At 37.5% G+C, this 16,440-nt stretch overlaps 1 protein-coding gene and 1 long non-coding RNA gene across 3 annotated transcripts in view; one reads left to right on the forward strand and one right to left on the reverse strand.

Moving 5' to 3' along the window:
* LOC123868535 (tRNA dimethylallyltransferase) overlaps positions 1-16,440 on the reverse strand; it is a 313,525-nt gene that overhangs the window by 256,862 nt on the left and 40,223 nt on the right. The window lies entirely within an intron of this gene.
* The window catches only part of LOC123868558, a 33,381-nt gene continuing 25,297 nt past the window's right edge, over positions 8,357-16,440 (forward strand). For both annotated transcript variants that reach the window (XR_006796653.1, XR_006796654.1), the window contains exons 1-2: positions 8,357-8,371; positions 12,344-12,345. This is a non-coding gene — a long non-coding RNA (uncharacterized LOC123868558). The remainder of the gene's footprint in view (positions 8,372-12,343; positions 12,346-16,440) is intronic.

The following is a 16,440-nucleotide window of genomic DNA, read 5'->3' on the forward strand; positions in this document are numbered from 1 at the left end:
TCCGCTTCAGTGGATACGCACCCTAATAGGACCCGAAAATGGGTAGAGTACTCTTTTACATACATTGTAAACTTTTATTTAGAAGCTTTTCCCTAAGGTGGATAGGGGAATAAAATCTGGCGTGAACTTTGATCAAAGCTACTCTGTGCGCCAAAGTTTTGTGAACATAGGAAGAGCCTACAAAATACAGTTTATAGGATAGTAATCTTTATACGAAACAAGTTAGGGTCTATATTTGCGTACGTTCGAGTGATAGAGCAACACTCCTAGAAGACGACAACGCTGCTGTGATAAAAGTGATCAATTTCTCTCTGGTTTGGAATTCCCATCGAATACAGATAATCATCACCACCGAAATGAGAAATATTATTTTTGGCCTTTTGAAAGCATTTGTGAGATATAAACAGAAAAATTATGACTTTGACTTGTAATTTACACAGTGGACTGTCTCGTTCTCTAAGGAAGACAGTCAAATTATTACCATAGTAGCATCGTTTCAGCCTCGCTGCTTGCTAAATTCATACAATTTTATAAAGCACAAATCATAACGTAACATTGCAGTTGTTTGCCTTTAAATAAATAATTCTTTTTTACTTTATTTTTTGATCCAATGGACCACTTTAGGTCTGGTCTGGTCTGTCAATAAGCGACCTTGATGATTTTTGTTTAAAGCCTAACTCTATTATTGTTACTTTTTATTACTTTTGCCCGATAGGTTTTCAATTGAAGATATTTCTATATCTCTTGTTTATTTTGGACGTTAAGACCTAGTGGTCTGGCACTTTGGTCGACGGGAACTGAGCACATAGCAGCTCTCCTTTGCAAGGTATGAGTTGCTTTATGGTGCAGACCACCATTCAAGCAGTGCAGAAAGCCCGAAGCTGCCGATTTATTGCTTTTGCCCGACCGGTTTTCGATTCAAGACGTTTCTATCCCCTTCGTATTTTAATATTCACCATCTGTTTGTGTTTCTTGATATTATTTAATGGTTTCCAATTTATTGTATGAAAAACTTGCGCTTTCTTGTATATTTTACATTTAAGTTACATTATACCTATTTGTGAAGTACTTCTAGACAGATAGACAGGTAAAATTAGGACTGCAGAAGAAGTTTTGAGTATCCAAGCTCTAAGTTTTACTGATGGATTTATATCACAGAGATATGTAAGTGATTCTCTGTGTATTTTCTTTCTTCTTTCTCCTTATAGCATTTTTTGGTACGTTTAATTACTGAATTATATAAAAAAATCTATGACAAACCAGATCATTAAATTGGACGCTGAGACTGACATTGCAATGATAGTCCAAACCTTGCGGTATATTCTGAAACTAAGAAAAAATTTTCAGAAATTGCACTATGTTTAGCAGTTCAGTTTTGTAACTTTTTTTTCTGTTTCTTCCTTTTGTGTTGTGTTCCTTTTCATGTTTTGTGTGCAATAAAGATTTTATCTATCTATCTATCTATAGACTGCTAAAATCATAACCCTTCCTTTTGGCTTTGCCGTAGTCGGGTAAAAAGGAATATAGGGTCTTCGCACTCGTAGCAAGGTGAAGGGCAGCACACAGTTCGTATGATGAATGCCGAGAACTTCCTGTCGCTCCGAATTGGGCGACATCCTACCGGTGATGTCACCCGACACCTCTGTATGTCGGAGTGGCTCTTTGACTATTGTCTGTGTGTCCTGTTGATTGAATGGATATTGAGATTTATTACAAGTAAGTACAGTATCCTAGGTCCTAGGTAGCCTATTTATTTACAAGTGTAAATTAAAAATTTATAACACCCCCGACAAGTGAAGTTACAGTAACTAGAAAAGACCGAAAAGACCTGATAACTTTCAAACGGCTGAACCGATTTTCTTGGACTATTCCGCGCCTACGATCCAAAGTATCAGAGTTTTCCAAAACATCATTTTCAAATAAATAATTATGTATCAAGGCAAAGTCCATCTTGACAGCTTGACATTTGTCAATTGACGTAATATTATGAACCTAACGGTTATGTAACCTTCTTTTCTACAAGAAAACTAGAAAAGAGCTGATAACTCTTAAACGGCTGCACCAATTTTTTTGGATAATAGCTAAGAACACTCTCGATCAAGCCACCTTTCAAACAAAAAAAACTAAATTAAAATCGGTTCATTCGTTTAGGCGCTACGATGCCACAGACAGATACACAGATACACACGTCAAACTTATAACACCCCTCTTTTTGGGTCGGGGGTTAAAAACTAGCTCTTGCCCACTACATTGTGGGGATTTAGGTTTAGGACTTTGATATTGCGGGATAAATAATCGCCTATGTCACTCTCCAGCCCGGCTAGCATGGGCGGTAGATAAAAATTATATCCCCGATTATATCCACTGATTTGTATGACATCAGTGGATATAATCGGGGATATAATTTTTATCTACTGCCCATACTAGCCGGGCAGGTCTATAACTATGTATATTGTATACCCATCCAAAAAATCACGTCAATCCGTTGCTAAATTGCGACATGATTGAAGGACAAACCAATAAAACAAAAAAACTTCATACTTTCGCATTCATGACATGGGTAGTGATAAGAGTGACACATTACAAAATAAAAAAAAAAAAAAAGCAAAGAAAGTTTGGTGTGGACAAAGCTTAAGATTTGAATTAGAAGAATTAATTACTTAAGAGCTTGTCGCGGCAATGTTAATTTGGTGACAGGTTTCAATCAATAGTGTATCTATCAATTGCTCATTCATTGCGGTAAACCTCAAACTACCGTTGGATACCCTGGAATTTTTAACAATTTCTCTTAGATATTCAAGTCATCCATATTTGTTTACATATCCATTAATCCATATAATATGTAGGTACATAATAGTGTTTTTACCCACACTTCAAGGAAATTCATAACTTGATGATGCCCGCGACTTCAGCCGCGTGGATTTAGGTTATTTTTTTAAAATCCCGAGGGAACTCTTTGCTTTTCCGGGATAAAAAGTTGCCTATATCAATTTCCGGGACACAAACTATTTGCGTATCAAAATTCATGTAAATCTGATAAAGGCGAACCTTTAAGAATCCCGTGGGAACTCTTTGATTTTCCGGGATAAAAAATAGCCTATGTCCGTTCCCGGGATGTGAGCTAACTCTGTACCAAATTTCATCAAAATCGGTTAACTGTTGAGCCGTGAAAAGGTAGCAGACAGACAGACAGCCAGACAGACACACACTTTCGCATTAATAATATTAGTATGGAAGTATGGATTGAGCCAGACCATATTAAAACATCAACGAAAGTGAAGTGGAAAATGTTTACGAAATACGGCGTTTATCTTCATACGTGACAAATATATCAACAGGCTAGACGCGAAATAAAACCCACATTTTAAAAGATTCGGAGCACCTACTGAAACCACTTTTGATTTCAGTTAGCTTGTTTTATGATAATACTAGCTTATGCCCGTGACTTCGTCCGCATGGACTACAATACCGCTATTTTACCGCCTTGGGAGCCGAATTTTCAAATTATTATTAATTGGTAATAAATTAGTACTTTGATATTTTTTAATGACTTTGATACACTGCAAACTTTCTTTATTGTTTTTTTTTTGCGCTTTGATTTATTTGTAAGGGCATGGGTTTGCCATTTTAAATTTATCGTTTTTAACTAAAAAATCTTGATTCTCAAGCCAACTTCATTTACCCGGATTCTCTCGGGGTGAGGTGCAGTTAGAAGCAAAGGGTGACACGCACAAATAACGTTGTTTTTAACCCCCGACCCAAAAAGAGGGGTGTTATAAGTTTGACTTGTATATCTGTGTATCTATCTGTCTGTGGCATCGTAGCTCTTAAACTAATGTACCGATTTTAATTTAGTTTTTTTTGTTTGAAAGGTGGCTTTGATCGAGAGTGTTCTTAGCTATAATCGAAGAAAATTGGTTCAGCCGTTTAAAGTTATCAGCTCTTTTCTAGTTACCTTTACTTGTCGGGGGTGTTATAAATTTTTAATTTACACTTGTTACCTGTGAAATCAACATACATTTAGGTTCCACCCACCAACAAGTAATCGCTTCGATGAAGCGAGCTCTAAGAATCATCGTATCATCTCTGAAGTATGTCTACAACAGTAAGAAATTTCAGTTTAAACAAGTGACAACAAATACGTCCATATACGTGTTCTTATTGAGTTGTGTGCCTCGGCGCTAGAGTAGTGACACCAGGCACTGCTGAGGCTTCACTCCTTAAGTGGGTAACCGGCTCTGGTTAAGATAATCCAATTTCATTGTTGCATGTAGCTGTAAGACGGTAACTACTACTATTACTATAGGTGCACTTGTTAATATTTAATTACTAGCTGATGCCCGCGGCTTTGTTTGTGTGGAATAGATTTTTGTGGGAACCCTTTGATTTTCAGTATAAAAAGTAGCCTATGTGCTAATCCAGGATATTATCTATCACCTTTCCGAATTTAAGGCAAATCCGTCTAGGAGTTTTTGCGTGAAGGAGTAACAAACATACACACACACATACACATATACTGTCGCCTTTATAATATTAGTGTGATAGTGTGATATCAACAAAGGTAGTGATTCTGAGGGCAAATAGATTTTAGATTAGGTACCTATTCGCATTTTTTCTTACCAACCAATAATTAACAAACCAAATTTAGGACTGTTAAACCTCGTGAACCGTACTTTTGATATGAAAGTTCACACATAGAGCTATTATAGCTCGAAATTTAAAAAACCCCTGACACAAAAACCTCAATAAGAAAACTAGAAAAGAGCTGATAACTTTAAACAGCTGAACCAATTTTTCTTCGATTATAGGTAAGAACACTCTCGATCAAGCCACCTTTCAAACAAGAAAAAACTAAATTAAAATCGGTTCATTCGTTTAGGAGCTACGATGCCACAGACAGATACACAGATACTTACGTCAAACTTATAACACCCCTCATTTTGGGTCGGGAGTTAAAAATGGCAAGTGAGAATTTAAAAATGTAAGCACTACACACAACAATAGCAAATCAACTAACAAATACCATCATTACACGCATGTGACGATGATAATCGAGCAATTTAGAAATGTGTCAAAGGAGCCACAGCCAAAGGGCCCTGTAAAAGGAGATCGCCAAAACCGCACTGATCGGCCAGCCTGTGAAGCAATCATCCTCAAGAGATTTAAAAAGTAGAGCGGTCAATCGTGGTGAAGTAGATAGATTTTTCATGATACACATGAGAAACAACAAGTAGTTACCTGGATATTCCGATAGGATCACATAAATCTGTATGTTTGCAACGTACAGCATGGGCTATGCACCGCTCGCCCTCTCCCCTGTTAGAACACATGCAAGAAAAGCAAGCATTACATACCACCACCAATCACCACGCAAAATACCACAGTCCTTCCAAAACACAATCTAAATTCCACTACGACGCGTTGGCGCATCCAAGAAAATGTAACCAACGCAGGTTTTAATATCATGATTTTGCGGATTGTAACATGAAAAAACGTGTTGTTTTATAGGTTTACTGATACCTTCCACACAAATAGTTTTCCTTCCCTTGTAAAACAAATAAAATTAAAAAAGAGTACTCAAGTTGGGTTTATCAATATTTTATAGACATCATTTGAAAATCCGTCACCGTTTTGGAAGGTAAATGTATCGTAATACATTCAGTTATTATGTACCCTGACAAAAATCTTCTCCAGTTAACAATTAATCATATTCATAAGGTTTAGCATATATACCAATGATTGCTAATGGTCTTCTTTTACTTAACTTCTATAACATTAGTGGATTTGTCTCATCTATCACCAATCATGCCACTGAATATCTTCAAATCATCCTAATAGATAGACACCGATCGTGATCGTACCAGACGCCTTTTACGAGCAGATTTTCCACAAACATCTAGTATCAACACCGCAGATCAAAGATTCCGTGACCATAAATCGAGTATTGTAACCTCTATGACCAATAAAATAAGAGTCACGGCCAAACTTGTGAGATCAGGTGTACAGGATTTTGACCCCACGCTCAGATTGGCATTCGTTTTAATTTGAACGATCTCAGCACCTGGCCAAATAGCATGACTATTCCTTTTTATACATGAATCATTAAACCATTAATGTGTTTGGCGACGCGTGATGCAAGCTAAGCGTTTAGATTATTTAATACGTCGTTGTAAGAATTAAGTAGGTATAGCTCAATAGCTCAACGGTTTAGGAGCGGACTGAAATCCGAAAGGTCGCCGGTTCAAACCCCACCCGTTGCACTATTGTCGTACCCACTCCTAGCACAAGCTTAACGCTTAGTTGGAGGGGAAAGGGGAATGTTAGTAGTTAAAAATGGCTAATATTCTTTATAAAAAAAAAAAATGTACCTACAGATTTTATTGATGGAGCAATTTGTGATTGAATCCTTTAAATATGGTTCCTATCAAAAACATGCGATTATGATATTTTAGTCTTTTTGGAACAGGTGCTAGTTTGATTTGTTACTTGGTAAGTTAGAGTATAGACAATACAGCAAATATTTTTGTTTTTAGTTCTCATCTTTGATTTAGCTCTTCCTGTGTTCTGGACAGTGTTGATTTCGAGAGCGCTCTTTCTTCACGTAAAGGTGCATCCACACATGCCACCGGGTCGGCCGTATGGATGCACCATTACGATCGAAGCCTTATCGATTACACAAAACTAAAATCAGAAAAATATAAATTGAAATCCTAATCATTGCCTTTTTGTTATTTAACTACATTTTTCCTGTTCTTTAATATAGAAACGAAGAACGATGAGGTAGGCTTGTTCTGCAGTGGAGACCGCGTGAGCACAGTATAGGATGGCCGTGTTTGGTAGCGTACTTTTATAAAGGCCTTTCTCCACCAGTGGACGCATGTAGGGTGATGGATTCAATTGGATTGGAAGATTAAAATAAATTTCTCTCACACATTAGCGCATTTCAGTGAAAGTAGCTAAAATAGGCTAATACTACTTAAAAGATAAGTTTCTGTCCTAGATAGCCTAGTTGTATTGAGGTCAATGAAGTAGTATTTCCTTAGGGAAAAATAACTAATTCAATACCTACTGAACCGATAGCAAAAGTTGCGTCGTCGATGCCATTAATATAACATACTTATAGGTGAGTCCTCACAAATCACAATACTAATAACAAACCCCTTTGGCTGTGATTGTCCAAAGTGTAATATCACACTAATATTATAAAGGAGAAAGTTTGTATGTGTGTGTGTGCGTGTGTGTGTGTGTGTATATGTTTGTTACTCCTTCACGCCAAAACTACTGGACGCATTGAGCTGAAATTTAGAATGGAGATAGATTATACCCTGGATTAGCAAATAGGCTACTTTTTATCCCGGAAAATCAAAGGGTTCCCACGGGAATTTTAAAAACCTACATCCACGCGAACGAAGTCGCGGGTATCAGCTAGTAAATATATAAAAGTAAAGGTGACTGACTGACTGACTGACAGATCTATCAATGCACAGCTCAAAGTACTGGACGGATCGGGCTGAGGCATGCAGAAAGCTATTTTGACGTAGACAACCGCTAAGAAAGGATTTTTGAAAATGGAACCCCTAAGGGGGTAAAAAAGGGATTTAAAATTTATGTAGTCCAACCAAAAAACAAACACTTTCGCATTTATAATATGGCTAATGATAGAGCTAATTTGAGAAAAATTCTATCTTAAAAACCTTCGTTCTTACAGCATAAGTAAAGACTGTGCGATGTTATGTAATGCCAATTCTACAGGTAAATTGGTTCTAATTAGGATTCGACGAGCAGCCCGCCGACTTTTAATGGAACCGTCTCCTCGCTAGACTCGGCGCATACTAAACAACATTCAAATTCATTAATTTCATTTCATTCAACTGGACTCTGATTTAAGGAAGGAATATACGGACGCAGAATCGCAAAGAGGATTGGTGGCCATAAAAACAACAGACATGATAGCTTTAGACGCACAGCGCCAAAAACGCAACATGCCGAATTCAAAATTGTGGCGTTTTGTGATAGTGAAAGATTACTTACGCAAAATACCAAACAAGCATATTCATTATACTTATAATAAATGATTTTTTAGATTTTTGAAAATCCCGTGGGAACTCTGATTTTCCGGGATAAAAAGTTGCCTATGTCAGTTTCCGAGACGCAAGCTACCCTTGAACCAAATTTCATACAAATCGATTAAATGGATGGAACTTTAAGAATCCCGTGGGAACTCTTTGATATTCCGGGATAAAAAGTATGCAGTCTCAATATTAAGTAATTAATATTAAGACTTCTTAGGGTCTCATTTTAGGGTCCTCATAATAACGTTATTATATTAAGCGGTATTCCATAGATGATATCGTGAAAAGGATATGTTTAAGTAACTGGCCACTGTGAAGTTATAAATCACTTTGCGAATATAAGTAACTGACCACTGTCAAGTTATAAATCACTTTGCGAATAAACACAAGTGTTATCGCAAGTTACAAAGTTAAACAATGCATAACTAAGCCATCAATTAAGTTGTCAACAAAAAAGCCGAAACACTTAATGCAGTTATGCAACCGTATTATTACGGGTAGGTATCTCGGCATACAACAAACAATTTCAATCGTGATGCGGCGTTTTACCAGATCGCCTTTGTTTACTCAGATTTCCACGGAGATAAAAGTTTAACGACCGATTTCTCAAACGCAATTCATCGTCACTATTGAGGATCTTCCTTTCCTCATATATTTTCCTTCACCGTAAAGCGAAAGAGTTAGGCGGCCTCCCTGGTCTTATTAGTTGGAGGTCCTGAGGTCAATTTCTAGTCTGGTCTGGTGGGAGGTTTCGGCCGTGGTTAGTTACCACCCTAACGGCAAAGCCGTGCCGCCAAGCGATTTAGTGTTCCGGTACGATGCGGTGTAGAAACCAAAGGAGTATGGATTTAATGAAAAATTGCTATACCCCTTCCAGGTTAGCCTGACTGCATCAACACTTACCACGAGGTGAGATTGCATTCAAGGGCTAACTTGTATTTGAATTAAAACAAAAAAAAATAGGCCATAGTCCGCTGGTCAAGTGCAGATTGACAGACTGAAAGGTACAGCCCGCTGACAGATGGGCGAACGGACAGAGTACACGTACTTAGCACCTATAATAAGGTCCCCGTGGCACCCTTTGGGTATGGAACTTTAGATTTTTTTAACCCCCGACCTAAAAAGAGGGGTGTTATAAGTTTGATGTGTGTATCTGTGTATCTGTCTGTGGCATCGTAGCGCCTAAACGAATGAACCGAAAGTTATCAGCTTTTTTCTAGTTACTGTAACCTTCACTTGTCTGGGGTGTTATGAATTTTTAACTTACACTTGTTAGTTATAACTGTAACAGTGCCTATAATTAATTTGTCGATATTAGAACCCAATTTGAAAATGGTCAACGATTAAAATGGCCTATTCACTAATCGATCATCAAATAACATTTCGGAAACTGGTTGCTAAAGTATTTCAAAGACACCTCAGTAGTTTTTCTGTCAGGTCGAGAAACTATCTAGGATACGGAGGGCGGAAAAAACATTCAATATTTTGCAAATTATGAACTTTATGCTAAATGACTCAAGAGCGTCTGTTATGACTTCTGAGCACTTGTGTCGCCTGTTGTACTTATAACAAGTGGGTACTAATAAATAAAAAACAGGCCAAGTGAGAGTCGGACTCGCGCACCGAGGGTTCCGTTCTACAGTCGTATTTTTTCGTCATTTTGCACGATAAATCAAAAACTTGAATTTTAAATTGAAATTAAAATTGAACTATTATGCATAAAAATAAATAAAAATCTGTTTTAAAATGTACACTGTACAGGTATGTCCTTTTGTATGATACCCCATTTGGTATTCTTACTTTGAAAGTTGAAAATACTAATTATTTGTTCATGAACACATTTTAATTTTATTTTTTATGATGCAATAACAAATTCACGGTTTTCGGACTTTTCCCTTTAAGTATGCTATAAGACCTGCCTACCTGCATGATTCTAGGTTAACGGGAAGTGCCTTATAGGTTTCTTGACAGACACGACAGACATACAGACAGACAACGAATATAAGGGTTCCTTTTTTCCTTTTGAGGAACGGAACCCTAAAAACCGAACACTAAAAATGTTTGGCCTTCAACCCAAGTAGAGCATTCACCTGCCTATCTCAAATGAATCTAGCCACATTACTAGGTAGATTATCATTAGTTACGTCTGTCTGTACACAATTAGACATTCAGGTTCAAATCGATCTTTGTATGGGTAATGGGTAGAGTTACAAACTGGAATCTACTCCCATGGCGGTGTTCCTACTTGATCACAACATGAGGTTATTCAAGGGCCGGAGCCACAAATTCCTGAAAGGCCTGCAACGCATCGGCGGTTCCTCTGGTGCTGCAAATCTTTATGGTCACTTTATGGTAGTCACTTAACATCAGGTGGGTCGCCTGCTCGTTTGCTCGCTATTTTTTATAAAAAAACACCCGGAGAGTGACATAGGTTACTTTTTATCCCGGAAAATCAGCGAGTTCCCGCGGGAGTTTTAAAAACCTAAATCCATGCGGACGAAGTCGCGGGCACCAGCTACATGATGAATATGACTAAGGGGTTTTACGAGCCTTCTCAGTTTACCGTCAACAGAAGGATTTACATCGATTTTTGGAACATTTCTGCATAGATACTTAGTGATGTTAGTTTCTGTTGCATTCCATTATGTAATTCAGATGTTAATTTTCGGTTCTCGTTTTGCATGGTCAGAACGGAGATTAAAAAGAAATAGATATGCGTGTGTCTAATAATTTTTTTTATAACTGACACACAATCAGACGGACAGGTCGACAGACAAACTGAACAATCTATAACGGTTCTTTGTTTTACTTTGAACCCCTATAAAATACTACTGGAATTGCTGGACGCGTTGCCATCGCGCTGCGCTGCCATAACGCGTTGTGTGTGCAAAGCCTTAAATTTTTCTTGAATAAGTTATGTTTTTTTGATGATTTCGTACCGGTACTCGGCGGAGCGGATGAAATTGTGCGCGCAAAAAGTTAAATTGAGCTGTTTTGCATTTCAGGCAAAACTAGTTTAATTTAGAGAACTAAGTAAGTGGTATTGTATTAATATATAACACCTATTTAAAAAAAATACGCGTTATTCCATTCATTACACGTACGTTATTAATTAGTACTATACACGCCTAGATTTCTATCTAAAGTGACTGCATTGCCGTGCATAAAATTAGATACCGATTTTGTTTTCAGATAAAAATTGAGAATTCTCTAACAAAAAACTAAATCCCACCAAAAACATTTCATGTAAAAAGTTAGCCAAGACTCACAAGTTCATAATGTTTTCACTGTTAAAAAGTTATGAGATCTCTAGTAGAGCCAAGCCCCTAGCTGAGCTTAGATTTGTGCTGGCCATGGGACCTATCCCAAGTCCAAAGTAATATAGCTCTTAAATGTTCTTGACTATATCACATTTATAACAATAAATAACAAATCACTCTACTTACAAGCTCTGATTCTACAAACCCTACATCTTGGTAAAAAAAAAGACGGCTTGGCCGTTTAATAACTTTTAACGTTTAATATGTTATGTCATGTAATAGTTTTACGAACATTAAACGGCCAAGCCGTACTTTTTTTACCAAGATATAGGGTTTGTAGAATCAGAGCTTGTAAGTAGAGTGATTTGTTATTTATTGTTATAAATGTGATATAGTCAAGAACATTTAAGAGCTATATTACTTTGGACTTGGGATAGGTCCCATGGCCAGCACAAATCTAAGCTCAGCTAGGGGCTTGGCTCTACTAGAGATCTCATAACTTTTTAACAGTGAAAACATTATGAACTTGTGAGTCTTGGCTAACTTTTTACATGAAATGTTTTTGGTGGGATTTCATTTCTTTTTGGCAGGTGCCCTAAATTTTTTTTGGATCTATTTCTTGTAGGTACATCATTTTCATGGCCCACTCTCTATCGTTACCTCTTTTTTTAAAAGCTTTTATTCAACTTACAATGTACTCGTATGTAAGTATATTTGTTCGGGTGGAATCTTGCAACTCAATTTTGAAGCAGATATACCAAATTTCAGTCTTTTAGGACTTCAGGAAACACAGAGATACTTGGTACGTTTGATAAATCTGCCACGGACATCTTATCCTGTAAACTTTAGTATTCGAGCAACAGATTTTACAGATATGCATCTCATATACGAGGGGATGAAGGGGGACCCGATTTCTTAATTTATCTGTTGTTCATAATTCTTGAAATTCCTACTTAATGCCAAATTTCAGTCTTCCAGGACTTCAGAAAGTACCCTAGAATTTGTGACTAGAAGTTTTGACTATCAATAAATCTGAAACTATAAAAGTTAGACAATTGATAGTCAATGCGTTTAATAAATCTGCCAAGGACATCTTATCCTGAAAAATATCAGCATTCTAGCGACAGAATTTACAGATTTGCTTTTCCCATAAGAGGCGTAGAGGGGGGGCAATTTCCAATTTCTTAATTTTCCTGTAGTTTGTATGCAATTTCTAGTCTACATACCAAATTTCAGTCTTCTAGCACTTCGGGAAGTACCCTAGAATTACAGACTAGAAGTTTTGACTGTCAATAAATCTGAAACTATAAAAGCTAGACAATTGATACTCAGTGCGTTTGATAAATCTGCCAAGGACATCTTATCCTGAAAATATCAGCATTCTAGCGACAGAATTTACAGATTTGCTTTTCCCATAAGAGGCGTAGAGGGGGGGCAATTTTCAATTTCTTAATTTTCCTGTAGTTTGTATGCAATTTCTAGTCTACATACCAAATTTCAGTCTTCTAGGACTTCGGGAAGTACCTTAGAGGTTTTGAGTAGAGGTTTTGATGATCATCAGTGAGGGACGAAATCGGCGTATTTTAGGTATCAATAAATCTGTAACTATAAAAGCTAGATATTTGATACTTGGTACATTTGGTAAATTTGCTGAGGACACCTTATATTGAAAATTTCAGCTTTCTAACGTCATCCAGACCGAAGTTATGACGGGTCGAAAATACGGCGAAACACTTCGAGAAAAAGGTACGTAGCGCCCCGGCCGCCGTTTGGCTCGTCTTGGCGGGGGCACTGCCGTGCCCCCTGATAACTTAGTACTTACATAATAATTATGGAGCCCCTAAATAAATAAATAAATAAGTTCATTTATAAACACATGACAGATGTGACAGCAGTGCAAACCACAATCGGGTTTTAATTTAAACAAAAAAAATATTTGTTAACCGATTTTAACGGTTGATGATGTTGGTTCAGAGATAGCTTGCATCCCGAAGACGGGCATTAGCCTTTTATCCCGGAAATTAAGGAGTTCTCACGGGATTTTTTTAAACCTGAAGAAAAAGAAAATCGGTTCATTAGTTTAGGAGCTACGATGCCACAGACAGATACACAGATACACACATCAAACTTATAATACCCCTCTTTTTGGGTCGGGGGTTAAAAAGATGACTGATCTATCAACGCACAGCTCAAACTAATGGACGGATCGGGCTGAAATTTGGCATCCACATAGCTAATATGTACGTAGACAACCACTAAGAAAGAATTTTTGAAAATTCAACCTCTAAGGGGAAGGAGGGTTTGAATTTGTATAGTCGACGCGGACGAGGTCGCGGGCATAAGCTAGTATAGTATAAAACTATGTGTACATAAAGTTAGTAGATTCAAAGAAAACAAAGGAATTTAAGGGCACACTAAAGTATGCCACAGTAACTGTATCACCACAATCGAGGATCGCAATGTGCCACATTAGTTATTCGAAGAAAAGCGAATGGCAGGCGCCGACGACATTCTAAATAGCGGCGATACCACATGGGAACGCTTTGATTCCGTCTGAGAACTGTAACTGCTAGGTCGCACACGATTTCCTTATTCTATAATCAGCAAATATATATAGGCTAGCAAAAACGAAGACAGGTGACAGTACTGATGATCCATACTTAATATTATGCATGCGAAAGTGTGTCTGTCTGTCTGTCTGTCTGTCTGCTACCTTTTCCGATTTTGGCGAAACTTGGTACAGAGTTAGCTTATATCCCGGGGACGGACATAGGCTACTTTTTATCCCGGAAAATCATGGAATTCCCACGGGATTCCTAGAGACCCATCCGCTCAACCGATTTGTATACAATTTTGTACCGAGGTAGCTTGCGTCCATGTTATTAACATAGACAACTTTTTATCCAGGAAAACCAAACAGTTCCCACGGGATCTTCAAAAACTTAAATCCACGCGGACGAAGTCGCGGGCATCCTCTAGTTACTGATAAATAAAAAAAAACTACGAAAAAGAAAATTAAAAAAAATCCGGTATGATCGTCTTAGCATTGTAATTTACAGTACGCGCGACCGAAATCACATAATATATAGGTGAAATTGTATTGTAGCTACGAATTAAATATGACAAGTGTAAATTAAAAATTTATAACACCCCCAACAAGTGAAGGTTACAGTAACTAGAAAACAGCTGATAACTTTCAAACGGCTGAACCGATTTTCTTGGATTATAGCTAAGAACACTCTCGACCAAGCCCCTTTCAAACAAAAAAATTAAATTAAAATCGGTTCATTAGTTTAGGAGCTACGATGCCACAGACAGATACACAGATACATAGATCACACGTAAAACTTATAACACCCCTCTTTTTGGGAAGGGGATTAAAAACAGTTGTATTTTACAGTCCTTATAACACGAAAAAAATATATATTAAATTAAACAAAAACACCAGAGAAACAAAACCCGCCCATTATTCAAACAGGAAGAAGAAAATTTTTCACGTTTCGAGTTTAAATTCAGTTCAAAAAGGGAAGGACATCAAACGATCCCGAATGGGGAAAATGTTCGCCGAAAATTCCCGTACAATTTTTTGACAATGGCGACCAAGCTTATCTCCCCATCCCCGATCCTAGAATGGCTATTATACAGGATGTTTGAAAATGCACTTTTGTACAATATTTCAAAGGGATTTTGATCTGAAGAAATTCTGCTCGAGTACCTGATTCCCCATTGGGTCAATTCAGGAAATGGTTTTTGTTTGAATTTTTACAGTGCTGATTTTATTTTGGTGTCAAGCATCGATTGTGGATAATTTTATAATTATTTAAACCCGTAACTTTCTGGCAATGGTGACGAAGCTAATCTATCCCCAACCCTAGAAATGCTATATTAAAGTTGAAAATACATTGCAATACGGCGCACGCGCAATCTTACATTCCTTATAGCGACTTTCACACGGCGCATTAATGGGATTATCCCAGAAATGTTCACGCAAGTGCCAGCAACAACTGTGCAAAGTGTGTACCTAAGCCTGCGCTGTCCGTCCGTCTGTTTGTCAGCGGGCTGTACCTATCTCATTAACGGTAAGAGGCAGAGAGTTGAAATTTTCACAGAGTATGTTTTTCTATTGCCGCTATAATAAGAAATAATAAAAAACCAGGATAGCGAATTTCAAAATGGCCGCGAATTAAAAAAAAATTAAAAATAAGTACATAGTGTTAAATTAAGAGGGCTCTCTCCGTCACTCGTTTCCACTCGTTTCATACAATCGTAGTTCCAATTTCATTTGAATATTAAGCAACCAAAGTCCATGAAAAGACAATGCCCATTCAAGTATGAACAAATGTACTGTCTTCAAGATTTTTGTAGAACCATCAAATCAAGTTCTATCTGTTCAATGACATCATCAGAATATTTGTAGAAAAAATTAGTGAAAACGGTTTCCGCATTTCAGAAATATTAACCATAAAAAATTACAATATTTTGAGGTTAGGTCCAGCTAAAAAGTAAGAAAGGATCTTTATAGGCTTAATAAAACAGTCAGTTTCAGATTTTTTTAAACAAAATAGTCGAGTAGGTATTCGACTGTTAGCAGAGAAAGAAAAATATAGCCTTTTATTTTACGAATACTTACCTACCTAGTACCCGTTCACATATAGGTACATCGCTGACCTATACACGATTAACACCGATGACAGAACTCTACATGTTCTGTAGTAATAATTAGTATGAATGATTGGATAGTAATTAGGAAATAATATATCACCCGTATTGGGTACAGGAACTGGCAATTTGCAGGGCACATAGTTCGAAAAAACGATAGGCGTTTGGGTCCCAAAAGTGTTGGCATCACTACCTCGTAGCAGAAAGCGCAGCGTTGAAAGACCCCTCACTAGGTGGAAAGACAACGAGTCGCAAGAAACGGCTGGATTCAGGCGGCGCAAGGCCGTGGTCTGTGGAAGTCCCTACAAGAGACCTATGTCCAGCTGTGGACGTCTAGCGGTTGATAATGATGATGGTTGGATATCTAGCTTTATGAGACCAGATAATACATCTAGTGGGAGGTTTTGGCTGTGGCTAGTTACCACTCTACTGGATAATTCACTCTGCTA

Source organism: Maniola jurtina, chromosome 9, assembly GCF_905333055.1.
Source record: "Maniola jurtina chromosome 9, ilManJurt1.1, whole genome shotgun sequence".
Classification (NCBI taxonomy): Eukaryota; Metazoa; Arthropoda; class Insecta; order Lepidoptera; family Nymphalidae; genus Maniola; species Maniola jurtina.